Below are 23,192 nucleotides of genomic sequence, written 5' to 3'. Positions count from 1 at the left end.
TTTCCACTGATGAAGAGGTGGGAAAAACTTCCACAAAATTAAATTAAGAGGCTAGCAAGAGTTAGTCCCTAAGGAAAACACTTAAATCATGGTTTTTATTAAATGGATTATTCATCAATAGTAGAGAAATTAATTATCATATGCAGCTAAATTATAGCCTCATAGGGAAAAAAATTGGGGCAACGTTCTCATACCTTGGCAGGCATCTATCTCTCAGAGAGACTGGCTTATTTAAAAGTGACCTGGGAAAACTCAGTGGCTTTAGCTTTATTTATCTGCAAAATCAGGGTCAGAGAGAAGGAAATGCATTGCAATAAGGAATGAACAATTTCTCTACTCTCCTGGAGTATGGCGGTGAAAATGTGTGCACCAAAACCAAACACTCTAAGGACATTCGGGAGCATGGTGCACCTGCCTCCCTACACCCCCGCCTTCCCTGCACTTTCGTCTAAATCAATAAAAGGTGGCCATGCTCACTATTTGTCTTCTGACTGTGTAGGACTGACTATGAAGAGATCAAAGGATGGAATATCCCGGCCCCATTTCCAAGCCTGATGGTAGAGAGAGCTCCTAACTGAAAGACATCTTCTTCTCTGGGGAATTATTAATGGTGAGGGGATCCCCCCGGGAAAACATACTTCAACTTTACACCTATTTTCGCGTGTGGTTAATTGCTACACCGGCATCCTATGCACTCAATCCGTCGTACATTACATATAACATTCTAATATATCTTCAGCTCTCTGCATCAGGCCCTGATAATAGCGTCTGTTAACATGCAGTAAGTACTATTATGTAGCACATCACTTCATAAATAATAAGATTAGCTGACCCCGGGGCCCCAAGAAGAGTAATGTGTTTAAATGTTCTCATTATTTATTTAAAACAAGAATTAAAGCAACAGAAGCTGCTTTTGACAATCCTCTTAGCATAAATATTAAACTGTTTGCACTGATAAGCTACACACTGCACTGAAGAACAGAGGGTGCGTTCTGGGGACTACTTAATCATAGGTGTTTGAGACCATGCCGCTTGCTGTTGTGGTTCTGAGGGTGCATCTCTGTAGTTCCAGAGACGGTCTCTAAACCACTTGAAAAGGATGCGGGGGAAATTAATATTCAAGGAAGGCTGCGACTAATTACAAAGGAACTCTGCAACGCTTTTCAAATTGTGCTCTCTCTGCCTCAGAATCCTAGAGTAACGCTCAATTTACTGGGTAGGGAAAGTTATTCCAAATTGAGCATTTCAATCTCACAGTGGATAAATTATCCGTGCACACATTATCCGGGCTGGCAGATTAAAGGGCTATGATAAGTGTCGATCCACCTAGAATATCATAAGGCTTGTAGAAAGTCAATAGAGATGCTTTTTCACCTGTCAAATGGGTTTTGCCTCTGTACTTGGAGAAAGTATTAAACATGCTGAAGCCTGCTGCACAGGTTTGCTTATGCTGTGTTGTACAAGCTTCCTAATCCCAGCAGCTTTTCTTTTGGGCAAAGCTGTTCCACAGTTTTCCACTGCTGTTCTTTTCATCAAAGGACCGGCTGGAGCCAGGCGTGGTGGCTCACACCTGTAATCCCTGCATTCTGGGAGGCCAAGGCAGGCAGATCACTTGAGGCCAAGAATTTGAGACCAGCCTGAGCAATTTGGCAAAATCCTGTCTCTACTAAAAAATACAAAAATGAGCAGGGCGTGGTGGTGCCCACCTGTAATCCCAGCTACTTGGGAGGCTGAGGCACTAGAATCACTTGAACTCGGGAGGTGGAGGTTGCAGCGAGCCAAGATCATGCTACTACACTCCAGCCTGGGCAACAGAGTCTGTCTCTAAAAAAGAAAAGATTGGCTGATGTGGGAAGTGGCTCCTTTGCATCAAGCTCTGACAACCAAGCTGTACACAGTCATTGCATCCATCTGGGCCAGGAGTAGAACCCTTCGTTGGCTTTCTGCAGAGCCTTCATTCAGAAATTTCAAGATTGCTTTAAAATTCTTCCTTTAATGTCCAGTGTTCCTTGCCAATTTCCAAATGATAGTGATAGGCCCCAGCAGAGGGCTTGTTATTGGAGGTGATGAATTTACCCATGAAAAAGGACAGATAGCCCCAACTCAAATGATACTGTGTGATTTAGCACCATGCCAGACTGCAGAGCATATAAAGAGAAGGCTGGGAATTACTTGAAGGCACATCCATCCCCCTTTAGAGTTTCATTTCTTTTGCTCCAATCACTCACTCTTCCTTCCTGGATCTTAAGTTTCCAAAGATGGGAAGCAGGGAGACTGCAGCAAACTGGTGAAGAATATGTTCTCTGGACTGCCAAGTTGCTGCTTTCCAGGGGCATGACATCTTAGGCAGGTTTCATTACCTCACTCAGCCTCAGTTTCTTGTCTGTCAAGTGGTGATGGTAACAACAGCATCTTACTTACAGGGTTGATGTGAAGATTACACGAATTATATGCAGAAAGTGCTTAGAATGTTTCCCAGCATATAACAAGCACCCAATACCTATTAAATAATATTATCACTATTGTTACTTCTACTCCAGGTACCCGTGGCAGATGAGAAATGCCAGTGAGAGAGCTGCCTATTATATGTGGGCGGTCTCCTTCATTCACATTAACTGAGTGGGTAACCTCTAGATGGACTCCTTCTAGGGGACACTCTAGGGATACAGGAGCATCCCTTTCTGGCTTGAATCAAATGGCACCTAAGGCTAAATCCTATCACATTGTGACATTCCAGGGCCTTGAGGCTTATGTATTCAAGCTACTACAATTTTTCCAGTCCCAGGCTAAAATGTTCAGCTTCAGAAGGGATCAGCAGTTGTTCCTGAAGACCCAGGACTGAAAAAAGGCACTGTCGTCTGGCCTTCTAAATGGTGGCTGTTCCAGTTGATTTTGCATATAACAGAAAATAAAGTTGGATTGTTTCTTAGCCCACAATACTCTATAATCTCTTTTGCAAAGTAAAGGGGATCCAAGTTGTCTTATGGAATGTGTGAGGAATACTGATTGTGATAGACATTTGTTGTGCTAGATTTACTCCCACCATTCCCACCAAAAGGATTCTGATTTTCTTGTGGGGAATCTGCCCCTTCCCCATGCTTCATAAGTTATGTGGGCGAGACTGGCTCCACCTCTACAGCCACCTCTACAGTAGCTTAAGCTACATCAGCACATCTCGCTCTCCCAGCCACAGGGAATGGCTTAAGGGGAGGCACATGACCAAATATTGGGCAAAATCAAGAGAATAAATTATAGAACTGGTATGGGAGCTAAATTAAAAAGACTTTCTCCTCTCTTGTCCTATGAACAATTAGGATGTGTGATCTGGAACTGTCATCAACATTTTGCTGCCACCCAGCAAGAGCAAGGGGCTGAGTCCTGGACAATGCCGTTTGACCATCTGGGTCATGCTTCACTTAGATGTTTCAGTTTCATGAGCCTTTATTGTTTGAGTTAAGTTTTTCTGTCACTTGCAACCCAAAGAATCCCAGCTGATTCTTTCTCTCAGTTATTACCTGCCTTTCCCAACATCCATTGCCAAAGCCAAGTGGATGCAGAGAGTCTCTATCCAAACTGAGATGTTGTGGCTGATACAGTGTAGTGTGTGTAGAGAATACCTGGGTATGAACCCACGATCTGGGACACATTTCTGCCCAGAAAACAAGGGAATGCTGGTCCATCCACACTGGCCTATGCATAAAAATAAGCCAGTTTTCAGGACTAGAGCTGGATATTCTTGCTAAAGAAAGTTAACAAGATTCCCTCAACTCAGTGTCATTCCCAAGTCCTACTGAACCCAGCTAAACAGTAAGAAAGTTACAGTTTCCCCTTTCAACCCTGTCTTCTCTAATCCTATCCTAAGGAAATATCTCATTTTTTAAAAATGATTCTTGGGTTAGCAAATAAACTTGTATCTGTTCAGAAAATACTGCCCTTTTCATGAAGCAGTTCAAGGAGAGCTAAGGAAAATTACACACACACACACACACACACACACACACACACACACACAAATATTGCATACAGCTAAGGAAAATTACATACACACACATACACACACATACACATACACACACACAAAAATATTGCATACAGCTAAGGAAAATTACACACACACACACATACACACACATACACAAATATTGCATACAGCTAAGGAAAATTACACACACACATACACACACATACACAAATATTGCATACAGCTAAGGAAAATTACACACACACACATACACACACACAAATATTACATACAGCTAAGGAAAATTACACACACACACATACACATACACACACAAATATTGCATACAGCTAAGGAAAATTACACACACACACACAAATATTGCATACAGCTAAGGAAAATTACACACACACAAACACATACACACACATACACAAATATTGCATACAGCTAAGGAAAATTACACACACAAACACATATACACACACAAATACTGCATACAGCTAAGGAAAATTACACACACACACATACACACACACACAAATATTGCATACAGCTAAGGAAAATTACACACACACACACACAAATATTGCATACAGCTAAGGAAAATTATACACACACACAAATATTGCATACAGCTAAGGAAAATTACACACACACACACATACACACAAATATTGCATACAGCTAAGGAAAATTACACACACACACACACACACAAATATTGCATACAGCTAAGGAAAATTATACACACACACAAATATTGCATACAGCTAAGGAAAATTACACACACACACAAATACTGTATACATATGCTTTATATGTATACCCATTATTTCATATATAAGAATTTTCAATATAATAAATATAAATATTTTCTATATATTTTATACTACATATATTTTATTATACATATTACATATATAATATACAATGTGAATTTATAATATAAATTTAGGAGGAAGAGAGATACAGTATATACATAATATAGCATATACATATGCTTTTTATATAATATATATTTATATACAATGTATTTATGTCAATATATTATATAATATAAAATATATAATTATATATACTTAAATATATAATTATATATAATATAGCATATTATATAATATACGATATATTATATATAATTATATTTATTGAAATATATAAGTATATGCATTTATTATATAATTATATCTATTTATACTTATATATTATATATAAAATATATGAAATATAATATGTAATATTTTGTGTATTAAACACATGAAATTATATGCCTACATAATAAATATATAAAATATACAAAATAATTATATAATAAATACATATAATTAAAGATAATCTATACTATATGTATATATAAAGTATATATATAATATACTATATATAATATATATACTTTCCCTCTCTCTCTCCTAAATTCACATTATTTTGACTCAAAGCACTCTGTAAACCACCCCCTAAAATGCTCAGCTACTTAGGAGTGGTTCTCCCTGAAGGACCTAGTGATGTCACAGGAAGCAACCGAAAGGTGTCACATGGGCTGGCTGTTGGCAGATTGTCCAGAGGTCCCCCCTATCAAGGTGTAACTCATGAAGGGCTTCACTGCCTGCTGATTTCCCTCAGGGCTGCACTTACATTTAGATGATCGGGATTGCAGCTACATTAGTGAACGCTGGTCACCATGCTAAAATTAACCACTTTAGCTAAAGTGTGTGTTAATTATGGGTATGCAAGCAGTCAATAAAAGGTTAATGCAAGAGTCAAAGGATAAATTTCTTCCCTTATTGCATCACTTCACAGACTAAATGACTAACATTATACTTTGTGTTTTTAATCAATAGGTTTTACAGTAATGTGCCCGCCATTGATTTTAAGAAAACATATACGATCTTCTTCCTTGTCCCTATATTTTGCAACAAATAAAGAAGGACAGGTAACATTTCCATTACTCTTGATGAAATGATAAAGATTTCAGGAGAAATGGTTTCTGCTGAAAGATTCATCAGAATAAGCAAGTGTAACAGACACACACACACACACACACACACACGGAGAGACTAGAACTTGATGGAGAAATATTACCAAGCATAGGCCACTGAAGAGAGAACAGAAATGAACTCTTAAGAGGGAATTCTTCAATGGGCAAGGGGAGAACAACTCCTAATTAAAATAACAATTGCATTTTGTACAATGTTTAAATGTCCCAAATAATGTCGCTCCTTACAGCGCCGCTTCTTACTTTCCTAACAACCTGGGAGAGAGCAGGGTAGGTATTTGGGTCCCTAGTTTGAGGGAGGGCTGCCTTACTCAAGGTTTGAGGCAATGGCGCACAGGGGAGCCGGGGCGCGTCAGACCCCTGGACATCTGGCTGGCTGCTCTTTTCACTCCATTCCATCTTTTTCATGAATTTCCATTTGGTCTAAAATGGATCCCATCCATTGACTACTCAGCTATTCTTGTCAAATTTAGATATTCAGCACATTCCATATCATTTCAGAGGAAAGAAACAGGCAAATGCTTTTACCTTCAGTTTCTAGAAGGACTATTATTACGACAGATGGCTGACAAAATTTAGTTTTCTTCTTTTCATTCTAATGACTTTGAGGCCCTTACAGCATAAGTATCTACAGTCTATGAAAATAAAAGATACATATTCAGCTTCTAAGGGCATAAACTACCTCCAATTATTAATATATTCCCTGGGTGACCTTGAGAAAAATATCTCAACCTTTTCATTTCCTCAACTATTACACTGAAGTTAATGCTTCTCTGCTTTACTGGGTTATGTGAAGATAAAATCAAATAACGTATATAAAGGCACTCTAAAATATGTAAAGTACCATATAAATGCACACGTATGCCTCAATATCCCTTTTCTTACAAGTCCTATTTTTTAAAGCTAGCTGATCATGCAACGCTGGCCAGAAGGGCTCGTAACACTCACAAATAAAAATGAAAGAAATCACATTTCTAAAGACTAGAGCAGTTTAAATGGACAGCTGCATCAGAAAATACTCAGTGTTTCAAAGTCTCCTCTTCTTTAAGTCAGTGTTTTTTTCTGGAATTTGAATTTAAGGAGTTGACAGTCGCTTGGCCTAATGCTAAGTAGGAGTCTGTTTGAGGGCATCAGCTACACGAGAATGCATTCTCCTAATGCTTAACAGCATAAGCCAGTGCCAAGACTTAAGAGGCCTCAGGTAGAAGACACTGATGTTACATCGAATCCACATGAACCTGCAAAACCCACCTGCCAAGATCAGCAGGAAAAAACAGGAAACAACGATGTCACAGGGCAACAATCCTCTCGATGGCCTTTACACTTTGGAGGGAGTGCGAGACCAATACGGGACGCTACGGTCCTCTGTTGAATTCAGTATCTTCGGGTTCATTTCACTCTAATGTGTATTTGTGTGGCAAATGACTTGCCATACAGAGTGATTCTGGGGTTTAAAGATAAGTGTTTTTCATATTAACATGGTATCTAAATCCCTGCCAGTACCTGATGTACAAACTGAAGAGATTTCCACGTATAATTCTCACCTCCATGACGCCTACCTTAAACGCTACTTTTAAAATCTAACCTCAAGGAAGAGGCCGCTCCATTGCACTGTTTTTCATCGTCTTACAATGTTTTGCTCCAAATAATCTGTTGTAGTGAGTGGTGAAAACAGTATGAATCGAGTTTATGATAATCTTACCCCTGACACTCTCAATCCTCAGAAAAGAGAAGAACAAGTTAATGAATTTGTAATGTGTCTTCTTGGACTTTTGTCACTGCTACCGTGGCACCGTGGACAACTTTACAAGTAAATAGTTACCCAGTCAGACTTACAGCTATCATAACGGTGTACTAGGACAAAGGTGGCTTTTCAAGTCAGCATGTCAAATTTGTAGAACTCAGTTTACCTATTGCAGAACCACTAAGCAAAACCAATTCCTAAATGAGTTTTGACAAAAGACACGTTCACTTTTTCTTTGAAAGGCTTTTCACCTCTTGCCTCTGCTCCACATGTTAATGTTTCTGGATCAGTAAAATCAGTAAAGTCAACACACATCAGAGAGTGAGGAAAAGCCAAACTTTTCCCCAGGGGTCAGTTTTCCCCCCCGGGTCAATACACCTTTTTAGTGGGTAGTGTTTTTCAACCGTGACCACTTGAGAAGCCGGGCTTGGCTTAACTTCTAGTTGCATATACATCTACTTTTGGGCCTCACACTTCTGGGAAGAGGTGAGAAGTCTGATATAAGAGGCATGTTTAGGTGCTTTAAAAACTCTCTGACTACCAAATATACCCGAAGTGCTTTTGAATACCAAGATAACACCATTGAGTCATATAAATAACCATCCATTTTCCAAGAAATATTCCTTCCTTTCTTTTTTAGAGGCAGGGGACAGTCATAGCTCACTGCAGCCTCCAACTCCTGGGCTCCAGTGATCCTCAGCCTCCTAAGTTGGTGGGAGTACAGGCATGCATCACCACATCTGGCTATTTTTGTTTTGGGGTCTCCAAAACAAAAGATGGGATCTCCCTGTGTTGCTCGGGTTGGTCTCAAACTCCTGGTCTCAAGTGGTCCTCCTGCCTTGGCCTCTCAAAGTGTCCAGATTACGGGCATAAGCCACCACACCCAGCCAAGAAATATTTCTTCCATTTAGCATAGATAACTCTGCTGCCTGGATCTTGGCCGATCAGCATAATTACAGAGTCCCTCCTGTGGGTCTATACCCAGGGCAGGCAGTGCCCACCTGCTGTCAATGGCTTACGTTCTCCACATTTGTTTGGAACTCAAAAGATACATTCTATATAAACAATGGTTTTCACAGTTCCCAATTATTTTCCTCAGCACCTACATGACCTACAGTTTGTCTGAAATATAATATTACCAATACTATATAGTCCAATAGCTATGAACATCAGGGTTTTCTGTTTTGAGATGGGGTCTCACTATGTTGCTCAGGCTGGTCTAGAACTCCTGGACTCAAGTGATCCTTCTTTCTCAGCCTCTCAAGTAGCTGGAATTACAGGAGTGCAAATCAGTGCCCAGCTTATTGCTATTTTTTCATGATATAGAACATTTAGAGTTCGAACGTGGGATTCCAAGAAGAGATTTGTTTTGGTAAAGGTTTCCCATCATCCTGGCTATGGAACCAGAGTGTCTTCCCACTGCAAATCATGGTTAAGAGTTCCTCTGCTTTTGTTGTGATTGCTTTTGGTGTCTTTGTCAGGAAATCTCTGTCAGTTCCTATGTCCAGGATGGTATTGCCTAGTTTGTCTTCCAGAGTTTAAAAAACGAAAGGTGACAAGTAGGATCTAATTAAACTTAAGAGCTTCTACAGAGCAAAAGAAACTGTCAACAGAGTGAACAGATGACCTGCAGAATGAGAGAAAATATTTGCAAATTATGCGTCTGACAAAGATCTAATATCCAGCATCTATAAGGAACTTACATACATTTACAAGAGAAAAACAAACAACCCCACTAAAAAGCAGACAAAGAACATGAACAGGCACTTCTCAAAAGAAGACATACATATGGCCAACTAGCATCTGATAAAAAGCTCAATAGGCCTGATCATTAGAGAAATGCAAATCAAAACCACAATGAGATGCCCTCTCAGACCGGTCAAAATGGCTATTATTAAAAGTCAAAAAATAACTGATGCTGGTGAAGTTGTGGAGAAAAGGGAACACTTATACACTGTTGTGAGAGTGTAATTTAGTTCAGCCATTGTGGAAAGCAGTATGGTAATTCCTGAAAGAGCTAAAATCAAAACTATCATTCAACCTAGCAATCCCATTACTATGTACCCAGAGGAATATAAATCATTCTGCCATAAAGACACATGCATGAAAATGTTTACTGCAGTATTATTCACAATAGCGAAGACATGGAATCAACCTAAATGCCCATCAATGAAAGACTGAATAAAGAATATGTGGTACATATACACCATGGAATACTATACAGCCACGAAAAACAATGAGATCATGTCTTCTCTGGGAGCATGGATGGAGCTGGAGGCTATTATCCTTAGCAAACTAACGCAGGAACAGAAAACCAAATACTGCATGTTTTACTTATAAGTGGGAGCTAAACAATAGGAACTTATGAACACAAAGAAGGAAACAACAGACACTGGGGTCTACTTGAGGGGAGAGGATGGAAGGAGGAGGAGAAGCAGAAAAGGTAACCATTAGGTAGTGGGCTTAACACCCTGGGTGATGAAATAATCTGTACAACAAACTCCCGTGGACACATGTTTACTTATGTAACAAAGCTTCACACGTACCCCCAAACCTAAAATAAAAGTGAAAAAAAAAAAGAAAAAAAACACAGCTCCTCTGGCCCATGGTAAAGGCTCTATACAAGAGGACCTTGCAGTGAGGGCTAAAGGTGCTCAAATCGTACCTCCAGGAGGCCAGAAGATGAAGACATGAGGGGTGCAAGAGCGCCTTGCTGGCTTGGAGGTCAGGGCCACTCTTTGGTCATGGAATAGCTCAAAGGCATCTCCACTCTTTCTTTAGGGGTCCAGAGGAGTGCCCTGCCTTTTCTCTTCTACTGCTGGAATGCACAGGCTCCACCAGGCCACCTCCCAAGCCATGTGATGAGCCCGTGTAATCCTCACAGCACTTCCTTTCTCCCAGCCCTCTCAAAACTGCCCCTGTAGGTTTCTCAGAGACTTTTGTTGTCATGGGAGAGACTATAAAGACATTGTACCTCATACCAAAGCTCTTTCGATGATGTCTCTCAAAACCCAAAGGGATAATAAGAATACTAATAAAAACATTTAAAAGAGCTAATAAGGCTGAGCACAGTGGCTCACGCCTGTTATCCCAGCACTGCGGGAGGTTGAGGCAGGCAGATGGCTTGAGCTTAGCAGTTCGAGAACAGCCTGAGTAACATAGCGAAAACCCATCTCTACAAAAACTTTAAAAAGATTAGTCAGGCATGGTGGCAGGCACCTGTGGTCCTAGCTAGTTGGGAGGCTGAGGTGAGAGGAGCACTTGAGCCTAGGAGGTTGAGGCTACGGTGAGCCATGATTGTGTTACTGCACTCCAGCCTAGGTGACAGAGCAAGACCCTATCTCAAAAACAAAACAAAACAAAACAAACCCACACACGATAATAAAGATGAGGCATTCTATATATCTTTTTAAATGTTTGTCCTCAAAATGGAAACTGAGACCCAGAAGATTAACTCACCCATCCAAGATTTCATAGCTAAACAAAGGATAGGGTCAGGATTTGAAGCCAAAATTGTCTGACTCCAAATATCAAGCGCTTTGTATTCTTCCAAAACACAGATATCATGAGAATCATTTTGGGCCCTTGTTAGAAACTGAATTTCCTAAAGGCACCTGGTCCTAAGTCAGAGGGGCGTCCTGAGACTTCAGAGGAACGTCCTGAGAATCTTCATTTTCATAGGTGACTCGTAAGATCAGGCTGGTTGGTGAATCTGCCACAAAGGACCACAAAGATGCTAAAAGCAGGCTGTGGTGGGGGACACACATGTGTGTCTTTGGATCCAGAAAGAACTAACATTCAATTCAGCTCCATTTCAGAGAAAATGAGTCGCAGGGTCGACTCCTGTAGACCGGCAATTTGGCTCCCCAGGCAGGCAGCTGGTGACTTCCCAGGGGCCAGCACATGGAACAGGTCTCCTGAAGTCCTCCCCCTACTTCAGGGACTCTGGCAGGCCCTTGAAACCACTTAATATGTGAGACTGCTTGGCCCACCACTGGGGCGTAAACCCAGGAGGTAGAGGGCTGAGAATAATTTTATCCCTGGTGCATTTCTTGGCTTGTCAGTTACATAATGATAGTGATGAATGGGCTACCTTGACAGCCGAACATTTAGGAGCTGCTGACCTTTGATCTCTGGTCACATGATAGGGTCACCTGAAACTTGCATGACTTCTACCTGCCCAAGGGTAACAATATAAAGGTCAAATGGACTGGACGATTATAAGTATCAAGTCGGAGGCCGCTTGGTTAGATGCTTTAAGAAAGGCCGGGTTGGGTTCCCCAGCACACAAAGCTATGGAACCACTGCAGAAATGTGCTCAACAAAAGATATACAATTTCAAAGCAGTCTAGAGTAACTTTCCTTGCAAGGGAATAGAATGAACTCATTATTTTTAAAGGGCAACAATGAAAACAAACACTTTGGAAGAAAATATATTCTGCTAGTGACTCAGCCATGGGGAGGGAAGGCATATAGGCACATGACTTAATGAATGATATTCATGCTATACCTATGACATGGCAGCAGGGCCAATTTGATGCAATTACTGGAACAAAATCCCCACTGGGTCGTATCAAGCCCTCCTTTCAGCCATAGAATATGGTCTCTCCTCTGTCTTCTGTCACCACAGAACCCCACAAAGGACCATGATTGACAAAAGATAACCCTTTCCAAATCTCATGACTTTCCTGTCGCTTGAAACTTAAGTAACATTTGCATGGGACAGTTTCAAACTTCAGAAAGATTCCAGAATAATGTCTAATTAGAAACCCAAGGTGGCTGGATTTTTAAATGTATTACAACATTTTTTAAAACATCTCTTCTTGCAAATTGGAAGATTGTGCTTTTTGACTATGTGGTTCAATTCCATTTATGCAGAATCAACTGGATTCTGAGTAAATCATAGCAGTCATGTAAATAATAAATACAGTTATGAAAATGAAAGCTAAAAGGCTAATGCCATTTCCAGAATCTAGAAACTTCACAATCTGCAGGAAGCGGCAGATATTACAGAAAAATCTGATTTACACAAAGAGCCTGTTTTTCTACAAAGGATTTTCCCCTGCAAAGTCAAAGACCGACAGACAGACTGCCAGTGAGTATAATCCACTCATACTCCTGAGAGATAAGCAAAGCAAAGGACAATGGCTTACAGAATAAAAGGCCAGCTGTTCTGACTTTGGAATGCTCATTTGAGTTGTAAGCTGTGAAATAAATTTGAGTTGATGGTTCCTCCATCTGCCCACCTGTCAGTCTCTTTCCACTGTACTGCTGTTTTTAGAAATACTTCCATGTAACCTGCTTAATTGGTTTTTGGATGCCGAGAAACACCTCAGGAGTTTTATTTTAACCTTATTCAGAACACGAGGTTCCTGGGCCCGACTGGATTTCTCTGCTTTAGAAATATTCGCTAACAGGTCACTTAGGGTAAGGAACTCAGTGGCATCCAATACCAACTGTGTGACACAGTTCAAATTCAAGATTAGGGAGAAAATGGTGGGTCAAAGAAAAATGCTAATTTATAAAGGACATATCAGTCTTCTGATGAATGTATGCTTTACACTAATTTAAAAACTGAGTCAAAGTCAAACTTCTTACAGTGGTCCACAAGGCCCTCCACGATGGACCCTTTCCTATCCCTGATTCCCTGCCCTGTCCTTGTACTCATCCCATTGTTTACTGTGCTCCAGTCAGACCGACTTATTTGCTCTCCTTGAAGAGGCCAAGAGCAGTCTCAGGGTATTAGAACCTGCTGCTGCCTCTCCCTCGAATACTCTTCCCCTAAAATATCCACATGGCTTCCTCCTCCTATCCCTTCAGGTCACTCCGTAATCCAACCAGGGAGACATTCCTTGACCACCTGGCTTAGGACAGCAAACATCTCCCCTCCCTGTCCCCCAACTCTAGCACTCCCCATCTTCCTTCACTGTTCCATTTTTCTTTGTAGCACTTGACACCATTTGTGTGTGTGCTTGTGTGTGTCTGTGTGTGCACATGTGCATGAGCTAAGCTCTCTGAAGACAGGGATTTCTGTCTGTTTTGCTCACTGCTATATCCTCCAAGCCTAGAGCAGAGTTTGACACATGGTAGCAGCAATAAACACTGTGGAATGCACAAGTGATTGAGAGCATCTTGGAGCTGAATTAGATCTTTGTAATTAGATCTGATTTCCCTGCTACACAGCACTTTAATAACAATGATAAGCAAAAGCAATAGCTGGGCACGTAGAAGTCACAGTACCCTGCAGTGCTAGCTACTTCAGCTACTTGGGAGGCTAAGGCAGGAGGATGACTTGAGCCCAGAAGATCGAGGTTACAGTGAGCAGGAATCATACCACTGCACTCCAGCCTGGGGAACACAGCCACACCGTCACAATAAAAAAAAAAAGCAAAATAACAACATAACAAGCCGGATGGTATAGGAGTATAGTAGCGAGAACACTGGTCTGACAGTTGGACCAGTTCTGCCACTATTTTACCCTTGATCTTGGGCAAAACTGTGACTTTCTGGCCATCATTACTTAGATTTGTACAATGAGGGCTTGAGTTAGTCAATCCCTAAAGGGCTTTCCATCTCTAAAAAAACTGGAGTTTTACATATAAACATGATGGCTTATATCCATATGCATTATTCCATGTGATCCTCACTACTAGGGTAGGAAAGGTATAATCCCAGTTTTGAAAATGAGGCCACAGCTAGTGCTAAGGCCTCAGACACATGAGTCCATCTTGAGGCCTCCAGCCCTAGGACAACACAGCTGACATCGTTTGGAGCAGTGACAATCATATGTTATGGACTAAATGTCTGTGTCCTCCTAAAATTCGTATCTTAAACTCTTGGTCTCTAATGTGATGGTATCTGAAGGTCGGCCTTTGGGAGGCAATTAGGTCATGAGGGTAGCACCCCTGTGAAAGGGATTAGTGCCCTTAAGTGGAAGCCTTGTTCCAGGTCACACAACCACATAAATAATAAGTCATATTAACTGTGGCTGAAACTTGGGTCATTCACTAGTCCAACACTTTTCAATTAAACTGAACTTGGTAAAATTGGAATTACTACCACTCGCTCTTAAACTCTGATTCAAAAGCTACTTTTGCAGGCAAGTTCTAATCCTCTGAGCGGTATATGTCATAGACTCCAGCACTTCCTGGGCACTATTTCACTCTAGCCAAAGAACCTATAGAGTCTTTAAGCTGCCACTTCATTCCGGGGTTAGAGATAATAAACTGCTCCATTTGCCTATGGATGTTTTATGATAGCAGCACAATTATATTTTGGTGTAGCTGTTTTGTAGAAAGGGAAGAAGTCCAGGCAACTGAAGCATCAGGATTGTTGTGTTAATAAGCCCCTGAACTCCACAGATGTCCTAAGTGTCCTGGTCTTAAATCTAAAGCAAGTCTGCAGTTTATGCACCTAGGAAATGAATGACACTCTTTCTACAGCTAACATGTAGAAACATTGCTTGGGCCATATAAATATCCATGCCGCTGGGTCAGTGATCAAGAAGATGCCTACTAAGTGCCTACTGATAAAGCCAGGATTTGGGCAGAAGGACTTCTATGATTTTCGTGCTTTTAGTATCCATTCATTCAACAAATATTTACTAGGTACCAGGATCTAGAGATCCAGTAGTGAACTACACCAAGTTCCAGGTTTTGTGGCGCTTACATTCTAGCAGGAAAGTCAGGTAATAAACATGTAACAGTTATAAACTGCATTCAGCCGCTGTCAAGGGGTACTGGAAATAACAGTGGTGGAAGTAGATGGGAGCTTATTTTTATTTCACATTAACGAAGTCAAAGGAACACCACATAGAAGCAGCCCACAGACATCTGAGACCCAGGCTGTTCCATCCACCTTTCTGCTCTGCCATCCTTAGCACATGGCTGCCATCCCTGAAGTCAACTATGAGGCCAGGATGCTTCAGCCACCATATCTGAGTCCCCGGCAGGGGCAGCACAAAAGACAGAGGGCTAAAATATGCCCTTAGCTCCTCTTTGAAAAGAGGACAAGTAACCCCCTTTTATGTGGGTCTCACTGATTAGAACTTGGTCACTGGGAAGTGTGGGATTTTAGCTGGACATTGCTCCCTTTCCCTGTCAAAACTGAGACTTTAAGGAAGAAGGAAAAAGTGAGATAGGCTGAGAAGCCAACATTTCTGCCATACAATGTAAGCAAATAAATATCAAGATAATTTTTGCTAGACATAAGTGTTCTGGAGCAAATCAAACAAAGAAATGAAAAAAAAAAAAGAGTGAAGAGAGAGGCTGGGGAAGAGTCTAGGCTAGTGTGATGGACACTTGTCTTGGGGAAGGGTATTGTAAGTGAGAATGAGTTAGGCATTAGGGCTGGGCACTGTGGCTCCTGCCTGTAATCCCAGCAGTTTGGGAGCCCAAGGCGGAAGGATCTCTTAAGATCAGGAGTTCTAGACCAGCCTGGGCAACAGAGTGAGGCTCTGTCTCTACGAAACATCAATAGATAAATTAGCCAGGCATGGTGGCATGAGTCTACAGTCTCAGCTACTTGGGAGGCTGAAGTGGGAGGCTGGCTTGAACCTAGGAGTTTGAAACCACCTTGGGTAACATAGCTAGACTCTGTCTCTGCCAAAAAAGAAAGAAAAAAGAGTTGGGCATGCTCAGGGGACAACAAAGGGGCCACTGTGGCTGGAGGAAGGAAGTGAGGAGAGGGGACAGAGAGGATGGGGTCAGTGAAGTCTGCGCTGTTGGAAGCTACTGTGAAGACTGGATTTGACTCCAAGTGAGATGGGGACCTGCCGCAGGGTTCTGAGCAGAACAATAAAGGATCGATGTCACGGGGCTCCGCAGAAAGCCTCTAGATTCCTTTAGAAACTGAGTCATCTCATGAAAGTAAACTTCTATGCTCTACCTGCACACAGTATTCGTTTGATGAAGCAAAATATCTTAAGACTCTTCGGTGGCCTCCTAGGCCACTCGCGCTCTGGGGCTGGGAGGGAGGGAAGGCTCTGAACCTTTTCGTCTTCCAGGCTTTGATGTATTGTTAGCCTTTGCGCTGGCATAGAAAAGAAGAAGTAACGCCAAAGCCTCCCTGTATTCCCAAGTCCACCTGATGTGTATCTTCAGAACTCAACTCACATCCAATTTATGCTGTTCTTTTTCTTTTTGGTGCTGCGGATTCAGGCTGAGGAAGAAGGGTAATCCTATATGCTGAGAGCCACGGAAGACTGAACAGGCCTTCTGAGTCAGTGCTGGGTTTGCTTCCGAAATGACTTGGTTTGAAAGGAGTTTTAAAACGTCGCACTTCAATAGAAAGCAGGCCAAATTCTGAAGTCCTCCGAATGAAGTTTTTGCTGTGCTGCTAGCAATGCAGCCGCTGAATAAAGCCCACTGGAGCCTCGGAAAGGAAGGATGAGCTGCCAAAGAGACCGCCTTGGGCTTGCAGTGTGGCCTGCAAACTTCAGGTTAACTGGGCGGACTTATTAATTAATCATCACAACCACGAGTTTCTCACCTGGGCATCTTTAAGGAGAAGCAAGCGGAGAGATGAATCATTATCTATTTATTACTTACTATCTTGTGTTCTCTGGTCAACAGGCTGGTGCAGTGTCACACTTGAGGTCTTTGAAAGCGTGGGTCTGTCGTTCCTTCACTGTCTGGGGGTGATCTCATTCTCCTAGCACCAGTGTTTGCTTGTGGGGTGACCTTGGGCAGGGCACTTAGCAACGGCGTTTTCTCATCTGTCAAGCTGAGACAGCCACAGGGACCCGAAGTCACATCTGGTAAATGCTCAAGCATGGGACGGTCCAGGCCACCTCATCTCAGAGCCCCCTGGCTCCGGAAAGAAGGCTTTTTCCAACAGGGAAAATGAGCGAGGCCATGTCCTTGCCACGTGCCTGGTAGTGATGGGGGTGAAGGCAGGGTGGGGTGGAGGATGACAGTGGCTCTTTGTAGGAAAGACACCCTTAGGCCCTCACTGCGGATCCCAGATGCTTTCTCATTTGCCAAAATTCACAAGGTCATAAGGAATCAAAGGACGACATCTGCTTGTGCAGAATGTCATTATAGAGGAGTCTGGGAACAAGAGGCCTGTTACAAGTCACCTTTCCAGCTCCTGCAAACAGGCCGATTAATGGAGAAGTTCAGCTCCTCACTGAGCGTTACAGGAGTGGGGTCAGCTGGGACCGAGCCCGGGCTCGGCGGTGAGTCAGGACAGCACAGCAAGGGCTTGATTAGCTGCTGCGACCTCCTGCCCCGTGCCCAGCCTGCCAGGGAGCCAGGCTTCTCAGCAGACTGCTAAGTTAGAATTTACACTTTTTGGAAGAACAGTTCTGCAGCCGAGACCACCTGGGAGTTGGCACAGAATACTTTATGGAGGCTCCATTATGCCTTTTCTGCAGCGCCAGCTGATAGGTTAGCTCGGGCGAGACTGCAAGACCTGGAGAACTTGCTATTCCTAATTTAAACTGTTCTTTCTAGCAGGAGACTGACTCACAAAGGTCCTAGTGCCCAAAGGCATCTGCCAGTAAGTTCCGAGGCCAGGGCTGGATGTGTAAGTGCCATCAGCAAGTGGCCTGCCTGTGTGGCGCAAATGGACAGGTCCCAGGACAGTGTTCCCTCCAGGAACACTCTTGCTCTGGCTTTCGACTAATGCCAGGAAGTCTCTCATTAATTCATTTTGTTCAAATGAATGGGGAAAAGAGGGAAAGGTATTTTACAATGCAGCTACTTCTAAAGAGAGTAATAGTTGAAGTCACCTCTCACATAGAGCATGCTGCTTCCTGGTGTGAAGCAGGGAGAAGCTCATGAGTTCTGCAGTCCTGGGTAAGAAGCCGAGGTAAACCTCCTTAGAGTCTCACCTAGGGTTGACCACGTGGATAGCCTTCTGGGAGAGATGGGCAGGAAGCCAGCAAGTAACGACTAGAAGCAATTTAATTGGTTCCAAGTTAATGTCCTTTTTCAGTGGGTCTCAGGTAAGCGTCTGGGAGTTATGGATGCTAACTTAAAGTGATTTATAAAGTTCTTTCCCAAGAGAAGGGTCTTGTGGGCAGGCAGCGAGTGGGTCTGTGAATTCTTTCTCCATGGTGGGTACCGTGTGAGAATGAAGGAATAGGTTCAACTGTAAAGAATCTAGCCCTTTCTTCTCAAAGAGAGGGAATTCTCATTTTTCAGCAAGGTAATTTTAGACAGCAGTGACTCGCTCTTTTAGATTTCAGATTTGGTAGAGTCTCTGTTCTTGGGAGGTTCTTATCTTCTCTCCTACCCCCTCAGTGTAAAGGCAAGATTAATAGACTGTTCAATCCGTTTGTGGCAAAGTCAGGAGGCCAGAGTCCAGGTTCTTGAGATCCTTAGTTCACTATGGGCCTGCCTGCAAATTTTCCCTTTTCCTCTCAATGTTTTGTTTTGTTTTGAGACAGGGTCTTACTCTGTTGCCCAGGCTGGAGTCCAGTGGCACAATCATGGCACACTGCAGTCTTGACCTCTAGGGCTCAAGTGATTGTCCCAACTCAGCTACTCAAGTAGCTGGGACCACAGGCATGTACCACCATGCCCAGATAATTCTTAAAAATTTTTTTTTGTAGAGACAGTGTCTCACTATGCTGCCCAGGCTGGTCCTGAACTCCTGGCCTCGGGTGATCCTCCCACCTTGGCTTCCCAAAGTGCTGGGATTACAGGCATAAGCCATAGTGTCCAGCCCTTTTTCTTTTTTTAATGTTCATTGCTAACATTTTCTGAGCATCTGCTATGTGCCAGATGGCACTGTAAGTGCTTTACTAATGTAATAATCCCAGTAACCCCAACAGGTTGGTATGATTATTATTCCCATCTTACAGATGCAAGCAGTGAGGCACTGAGTGGTTATGTAATATGCCCCAGGTCACAAAGATTGTGAGTGATGTAGCCAAGATGTGACCCCAGCAGTCTGGTTCCCTCCAGACCACTCCCCTGTAATATGATGGAAAAACCACCCACTCACAGGTTTACATCTAATGACACAGAAGGGTTCACAATGGAAAAGCAAGACTGCTCCACTCCAGTCCATCCAACCCCCAGATTTGTCTTGCATGGTAGTTACCTTCCGTATCTCTAACTAATATGCATGTACCATGATTTCTTTGTTTGTTTGCTTTTTAAGAGACAGGGTCTCATTCTGTCACCAGGCTGGAGTACACAGTGGTGTGATCAAAGCTCACTGCAGCCTTGAACTCTTGGGCTCAAGCGATTCTCTCGACAGCCTCCTGAGTTGCTAGGACTACAGGTGTGCACCACCATTTCTTGCTTATTTTTTATTTTTATGTTTGTAGAGACAGAGTCTCACTATGTTGCCCAGGCTGGTCTTGAATCCTGGCCTCAAGCAAACTTTCTACCTTGCCCTCCCAAGGTGTTGCGATTACAGGTATGAGCCCCTGTGCCCGGCTTATCATTTCTTGATGGATTAATTTTAGATATTATCTGTTGGTTTCCTGCAATGTTACATGAGGATTTCACTCTCACTTGTTCTGTGCATATGCACATGGTGTTTGTGGTAACCAGCCTCCAAACATGGCCCCAAATGGACCACACCTCCAGCGCTCACTCCTACATTCAGTCTGGGCTGGTCCTTTCTGTGACTTGCCTTCAACAACAGATTGCAGCAGAGGTGACTCTGGGCTAGTTCCTTTAAAAACCTGGCAGTTTTTGCTTTTGTGCTCTTAGGAGTCTTGAGCCACCATGTAAGAAGCATGGCTGCTCTGCTGGAGAGCCCACATGGAAAGGCCACTTGGAGAGGAAGAGGCCCTGAGACTACATGTAGAAAGAGAGGCTCAGAAATCTCAGAGTCACAGCGGACCCAGCTTTTTGGTCCCAGCTGCTCCCTGACTGTAGTCACAGGTTAAGACCCCCAGTGAACCCAACAGAAGAACCACCTGTCCGGCTGAGCCCTAGTCAGCTGCAGAAGACCAGAGTCTTAGATGAGGCATAATAAACCGTGGTTGTTTTAACTCACTACATTTCGGGGTGATCTGTTATGCTGCAATGAATAACTGAAACAGTGTTTTCAGTATTGTGAGATCTTTCACTGCATGCCTTTGTAACTGTCAATGATACGCTTAAATTCTGTATCTGGTTCCATTTCCATTAACTTGTTTATTGTGATGAAATATACATAAAAAAATATGCCATTTGAATCATTTTCAAGTACACAGTTCAGTGGCATAATGTTGTGTGACCATCACCATTATCTATTTCTTTTTCCTTTTTTTTGAGACAGAGTCTTGCTCTGTTGCCAGGCTGAAGTGCAGTGGTGCAATCTCAGCTCACTGCAACCTCTGCCTCCCGGCTTCAAGCAATTCTCCTGCCTCAGCTTCTTGAGTAGCTGGGACTACAGGCACGCGCCACCATGCTTGGCTAATTTTTGTATTTTTTGTAGACATGGGGTTTCATCTGTTGGCCAGGCTGGTCTTGATCTCTTGCCCGTGTGATCCGCCTGCCTTGGTCTCCCAAAGTGCTGGGATTACAGGCGTGAGCCATCATGCCCAGCTACCACTATCTATTTCTAAAACTTTCCCAATACACCAAACAGAAATGCTGTACCTGTTAGGCAATAAACTCCCCATTTCCCTTCTCCTAACCCCTGGAAATCTATCATCTACTTTGTCTCCATGAATTTGCCTGTTCTAGATATTTTATATAAGTGAAATTATACAATATTTGTCCTTTATGTTTGGCTTATTTCACATAGCATAATATTTCCAAGGTTCATTCATACTGTTGCCTGTGTTTCAATTTCATTCTTGATAATGGCTGAATAATATTCCACTGTATGCATATAACACATTTTGTTTATCCATTCCTCTATTGATGGACATATGGGTTGTTTCTACCTTTAGACTACCGTGAATAATGCTACAATGTACACTGATGTACAAGTATCTGTTTGAGTCCCTGCTTTCAATTCTTTTCTGTATATATCTAGGAGTAGAATTGCTGGGTCATATGGTAATCCTATGTTTAATTTTTTTGAGGACCCACCAAACTGTTTTTGAAAGGTGCTGCACCATTTTACATTCCCACCAATGATGGAGGAGCCCAATTTCTCTACATTCTTCTTTGTTCTTTTCTTTTTTGGTTTTAATTGTAGCCATCCCAGTAGGTGTGAAGTTGTCTCTCCTTGGGGTTTTGATTTGCATTTCTCTATTGACAAATGACGTCAAGCATCTTTTTATGTACTTATTTGTCATTGATATATCTTCTTTGGAGACATGTCTAATAAAATCCTTTACTCATTTTTAAAATTAGGTGTCTTTTTGTTATTGAGTTGCAGGTGTTCTTTACATATTCTGGACATTAAACCTTTATCAAATTATATGATTTGCAATATTTTCTTCCATTCTATAGGGTTTTTTTTCACCTTTTTGGTAACATTCTTGATGCACAAAAGTTTGTAATTTTGATGAAGTCAAATTTATCTGTTTTTATCCATTAACTTTTGACCGTATCTCTCAACTTCACTTTTCATAAGATGCAGATATGAGTGAAAGACTGAGCCACAGAATGAAAGACGGAACCAATTAACAGCACAAATTGGAGTTGAAGGAATATGAGCTATCTAGTATCTCTTACACTCTGGAAGGACTGTTTCCCTCTCTCCGCCACTCTCAAGTCTGTTGTTCGTTTTCATGAAACCAACACCTCTACTGACAGAACTATTAACCCAACTTTGAGTTACTCCCTAAACTAAAAGTAATTCGTGTGAAGTGTTTTAAAAATATTCTGGAATCTTTAATTAAATGCACTCAGATTGGAAGTTTCCTCCTCTACTTGTACAAATGTATAAGATCTGGCTAGATGCCTTATTTCTACTAACCCAAAGGCAATTAACCGGAGGGTATCTCAGCACCTATTCAATTCCAGTCCAGAGGAATGACAGTCCCTGCGATCCCTAGTGAACAACTTTTCATGGAATTCACCCTCAAACCTTCTTGCAAGAATCTTCTAGTTCTTCAAAAGAACTTCCTGCCTTCTCCTGTTGAATTTGTAGGAGATTTATATTGGACTGGGGTATGGTTATCAAGGTCACGTATGCATATCCTGATTGGCAAACCATCCTTTATGTAATTAGTGACACCTCTTTATAATGTGGGTGTTAGCAAACCAGGTAAGTGAGAACTCTGTACTGTGTGGAAGGAGTTAATGAATTTTCCCAATGTGCAGTGGTAGTTCAAGGGACATGGTCTGATCTATATAACTGAATTTGTATAAGAAGAAATTTGCCATAAGGATGTTTTCATTCATAACAACCTTTCCTTGGTCATTTCTGACAGCAGATTCTCATTTCCCCCTATTGAAAACATTTAATTCACTGCCACATTTGGAATATCTGTTTATTTGTGGGGCACTGAAAATAAAAAATATCTCATAATTGTTTTTGTCCTTAACATCAAAAAGGAAGTGTGGCTTGTTAGAAAACATTGAAAGAGTGTTTTGAATTATCAGGTCAGTATAAACATTCTGAAGAAAACTGTACTTGCAAAAGCT

The 23,192-nt window shown here is 42.0% G+C and overlaps 1 protein-coding gene across 5 annotated transcripts in view; it reads right to left on the bottom strand.

Annotated features, from left to right (window-relative positions):
- The window catches only part of FTO (FTO alpha-ketoglutarate dependent dioxygenase), a 431,427-nt gene that overhangs the window by 2,920 nt on the left and 405,315 nt on the right, over positions 1-23,192 (bottom strand). The gene's annotated exons all lie outside the window — the stretch shown is intronic.

Source organism: Callithrix jacchus, chromosome 20 (assembly GCF_049354715.1).
Source record: "Callithrix jacchus isolate 240 chromosome 20, calJac240_pri, whole genome shotgun sequence".
In the NCBI taxonomy this organism is placed as follows: domain Eukaryota; kingdom Metazoa; phylum Chordata; class Mammalia; order Primates; family Cebidae; genus Callithrix; species Callithrix jacchus.
The sequence above is the reverse complement of the archived record's forward strand: the minus strand, read 5'-3'. Positions and strand labels throughout refer to the sequence as shown.